Source organism: Porites lutea, chromosome 3, assembly GCF_958299795.1.
Source record: "Porites lutea chromosome 3, jaPorLute2.1, whole genome shotgun sequence".
NCBI lineage: Eukaryota > Metazoa > Cnidaria > Anthozoa > Scleractinia > Poritidae > Porites > Porites lutea.
Window position 1 is genome coordinate 40,628,985 of NC_133203.1, and position 5,000 is coordinate 40,633,984.

A 5,000-nucleotide genomic window follows, 5' to 3' on the forward strand; every position below is an offset into this window, starting at 1 on the left:
TCACGATCAAACGCTTCTGTATTTCTCAAAATCCCTTACAATCCGTTCACATTAGATAATACCTACTACGCGGTCAGAACAAATTGAAAACCTCACAAGGTACATAATTATACTTTCAACACTCTTTTGCAAAAACTTGTCCGTCATCTCCAAGAGGAGAGTGTGGGGAGAGCGGAACTGTTTTTTCTTGATCGCTTTCCCCTGTTCCAATCTTAGCATTACGATCATCTCCTGCGCAATCAGGCTGTGTAAAATGAAGAATGTGTCATCAAAATACTGATACGAATAAAGAATGAAGTGTTAGTCGTGGAAGTTATGGCCAAAGTTTCCTGTTTTTTTTTTTAGCTGCATTATGATTTTTCAGGTATTCGGCAGATTTCCCGTCAAATCTTGCCTTGGTCGTTTGTTTTTGTTCCGCAGTACACGTATATCGTTAATCTGAATATCAGTATCACACGGATAAGTAAAAAATTTTTCTAGACAGGATCTCGTTGTCATGCGACGACAGCAGTTTAATTTCATGTGCTGAAAGTTAGAATTCAGAGAATTATCTTAAAGTTTACAGATCGGCATGGAAACAAAACTGAACCATGCTCCAGTTTAGTTTCTCCCTTATAGTGGAACTTGACTCACTCAGTTCTAAACTATAATCGTTCGAGAGTTGGGCGTCCTGCAAAATACCGCATTTATTCGCAAGCGCTCATCTCGAATAAGCGCCCATCCTAAAGGCAGAAAAAGTTAATAAGCGCCCAGCCTCGAATAAGCGCCCACCCACTTGGCTGACAATGAGATTTGAAATTGAATAAGCTTAAGTACTAATATAAAGACACTCAGTCCCCGAAGACGGAGTTTTCTTCAGAGTAGGGGTAGTTTACAGAAACCTTGCTTTGTTAAATCTTCGCGTTTCGTTATTACCATTTATTGTTTTCTTGAAAAATAAACATACTACACTTGCTGAAAATGGTGAAAATTTAATAAGCGCCCACTCTCAAGGTCCAAAAATTTAATAAGCGCCCAGGGCGATTAATCGAGTAAATACGGTACCCCTGCTGGGGAATTAAAGCGCGAATAAGGCGTGTCGGGTTTTTGGTCCGTTTTCCCATATTTGGATTGGGTAAAAAGTAACAGACTATTATTGAGGTAGGGCTAAATAGCAATAAACGTGGGGACCAAATTTTTTTTTTTAAATTTTATTTTGAACTAACTTCTCTTCAGGTCTTCGTGTTATTTGGAATCTAAGTGTCCCCTTCGGGCAAATAAATTGAAGGGTTTGTTTTGTTTAGTATGGGTTTGTGATGTCTTTGTTCGAAGGTGACTAGAAGGGAATAGCAGCCGTTCTTTTTTTTGTGACCTTGCACAAATGAATTTATCTTCGGAGCATTTGGCTCAGTCGTGTCAGTGTCGTGTCCCAGTGGAGGAGGAATGATGGAACAGGATCGCATTGATCAAAAAGGTTGTGGCTAGAATGGATATCCCAAAGTCAAGTTGTTATCTTCACTCAGATCAAATCAAAATCAAATAAAATCCTTTATTTAGACACGTAACACCCAGGAGCACTAAAGTTCTCGTTAAAACGTGTACGTGTATACAAATTGGAAAATTTAAAAAAAAAAAATGCTCGCAACCTATGCATTACTACTGTAAAAATATCAACTATAAATAGATCTACAAAATGGCTAAAAGCAGAATCTAAAACTAAAGCTATTTACAAAATTTACGAGCACTACACCCTAAGGTATGTGAGCTTTAAGAGATCGCTTAAATGACGCAATGTCTTGTGATTCTCTGACTTTTGGAGGTAACGCATTCCAAAGTTTGCTGGCTAAAAATGTAAAGGATCGATGCATAAACTCCAGATTAAAGGGAGGGAGATCCAGCCTTGTGCTAAGCCCACGTAAGTTGTACGGTACATCCTTAAAATTAAAAAATTCACTGATATAGGATGCCCCCTCGTCATACAAGCATCTGTATAACATAACTCATAACTCAAAATACATGATAGAAGTCTTATAACTTAAGGTGGCTCGACTGGATTTTTTTGGGGGTATACCTCCCAAGTTTGAGAATTAACTACGTCGGCATGAGTAAGATATGGGACAAAGGTTACCAGATCTATACTATATAAAGATGAAAATTTCTTATGATCTGGGTTTTATTGCAATAGGAGTTGCCATGGCAACGTAATGACGCCATTACGTTTTTCATTTATCTTTGTGTTTCTCTGTACCAGGAGTTTTTTGAAGACATCGCTTAAGGGAGTATGTACCTAGCATAATTGCCTCCACTATGGCAAAGTTTGAACAAACTCTATCGGAGCGTTTTCGAAATATTTTGAAATGCAGACAACATAACAAGAAAATGATAAGCTTTTGGAACACGGCTTCATCTCATAGTGGTTTGATTCCATTGAAAACTGTGTACAAAAAAAGAGGGGAATTGCACTGGGCGATCGCGAGTAAGAAGAATTTTATTAACTTGCATTCAGCTGCTTTTGTTACAGTTTTTGGACGTAATTTGGTCCTTGCCTACAAATTTCGCATTTTTAAAAAACCGCTCGAGCAAAATAGCCCTTGCTTCTGTCTTGAGTTCTAGTTCTTTTATTGGTTAATTACGTTTATACATCGTGGTCGTTTCCTTATAAGTACGTGAGATGAATAGTCGTCGACATTGACATCCGACGCAAATTAACAAAAATTAAGGTTAATCCCAATAATGGGGTCAATAATAGCATCCCCATTACTGCCTCTAACCGAGAAAAAATCAAGTCAAGACAGTCGTCAAGATACTAGCTTCGACTAAATTCAAGCCATTGTCATAAAATTCGGTGCAGAGAATAGAAAGGTCACCTTCAGCCTTGTCGTTTATTTAAAGACCAGGGGCCCGTTTCTCGTGCTGGTAACTTTTCGGGCCCGAAATCAAATATTCAAATCAAAATATAAAGAAAGAGAACTCTGGTCCTGGCTAGCAAACTACTCCATTTTGTTTCATTAACTGACAGTCTTATCATGTTAGATGCAAAACTATTGAAACCTCAATCTTTAATGTAAACGGAGACAGCTTACCTGGCCCGTTAATCATCGGGACTTTCGAGAAACGGGCCCCATGGCCCTGAGTACACAGCTGTTAAATGATCTTAAACAGGGCAGGGCCTAATAAAGGACCAAAAACGCTGATTCATAACAACGTGTATTGTTTTTTTTATAACAAAATTTCGGCTGGCCATACCAGCCTTCTTCAGGTTTACAGATGTTACTGAACTTATGTAGCAACCACAATATTATATAGATGGAGAATGTCGCAATAAAAATTGTTTAAAAAGGACAGGCGGAAATGATGAACAACACAAAAACTGGAAAGGAAAAATAATGAGATGGATTACAATAATTCGTCACGGCGGTTTAGGCCATGAGGTTCAAGAGTCATGGCCTTATCTATCAAATGCGACTCCTTGGCCTTACGAACTGAGTCAACCCCTTTCTTGTAGCTTATCACATTAGTCGCTGACAAGCGACACAATTTAGGCTATACTCACCCTATACCGGATACTACTTTTCGTGGCGACACTAGTCGTTCACACACATGTAACATCGTGCCGGTGTCACAGTGATATGGGCATCCCCGCGTTTTGAGCATCCCCATTCTCAAACCTCTAGTGATATGTGCATTCCCAGTGACGCTAGCCCTAACCTTAACCCAAATAGCTAAGGGCTGAGAGGCGAGGTGCCCATATCACTAGGGTTTTGGGAATGCGATGCCCAAAATCCGGGGATGCCCATATCACTGTAACACCGGCGCTGTTGGCCGAGAGGGTTTGGCTCACTAAACTCCAGCCCTTAGTGGGTTCCAGGCCTCACTCCAACTTATTTACTTTAGTATGGCACAAACCCTATCCGACATGTGATGCTCCATGATCGAGATCGGCGCAGGGTATCTTCGCTCCGTCACAGAACTTGATCGCGCCGCCACAACCCTTAACTTCTTGTGAGTGAACAGAAGCCATATCCAGTATGATTTTCGTGGCGACGCAAACGTTGTCCGGTATAGCGTGAACATAGACTTAAAGTAACTTTATCATAAACGGTAACGCGGCCTATGGGGACGAGATTGCTACTACATGGTAAGAGAACTAGTCAAAAACTTCACAAGGCACATTTTATTCAACTCTCTTTTGCAAAAACGTCTCCTTCATCTCCAAGTGAAGAGAGTGGAACTGTTCTTTCTTGATCTTTTTCCTCTGTTCCAAACTCAGCATTACCATCATCCCCATATGGGCATCCAGGCTGTGTAAAATAAATCATATTTCATAGTAAAAATACTGATCAGTAAGAATAAAGAGTGAAATGTTAATCAGAGAGTCATCCAAATTTCTTGTTTTTGAGTGGTCGGCAAATCTCGCCTTGGTCGTTCATTCGATCAAATTACCGTTGAGTCAGGCACAATAAATGTATGAAAATTTTTTGGATGATATTAACATAATTTGATGGTGATAAAGAGAAAAGGAGTATATTAAAGCTTGAGTCTATGCCATGCTATTTGCTATCTATTCATAACGCTAAAACATTTTTTCGTATAATTGGGAATTCCGAAGAAAATCAAGGTCCAATTTTGTCATTTAAGACTAAGGGCATTGAAACTGTTTCTTGTCGTCTGTTGCTACAACCAGTTGTAAAAATGTTGAGACACTCCCACGAAAAAACAACCTTTCTTGATTAAAATTGCTGCTGGTCACAGGTCTGTGAGATATAATACTGACCTCCCTCCGCCCTGCCATTCAAAGTTGTCACTCCAAATTTTGAGCATGGTCTTGTATTGCTAGAACCTTTGATAGGGAGTGGAGGGGGGATCACAAGAACAAGATCATGGACAGGTCATTTATGCCAAAATACGGTTCAGTGTCTCAAGTACTTTTGCAGCTGGTTGCATAGCGATGGCAAGGATGGACCAAGAGAGAATGAGATCATTCTCTCTTAAATGAACATGGATTGGATCTTGAAAAAGCT

The 5,000-nt window shown here is 39.7% G+C and overlaps 1 long non-coding RNA gene across 1 annotated transcript in view; it reads right to left on the reverse strand.

Moving 5' to 3' along the window:
* Window positions 1-4,138: 4,138 nt before the first annotated feature.
* Window positions 4,139-5,000, reverse strand: part of LOC140929740 (uncharacterized) — a 4,932-nt gene continuing 4,070 nt past the window's right edge. Inside the window, exon 3 of the long non-coding RNA XR_012164782.1 lies at window positions 4,139-4,280. This is a non-coding gene — a long non-coding RNA (uncharacterized lncRNA). The remainder of the gene's footprint in view (window positions 4,281-5,000) is intronic.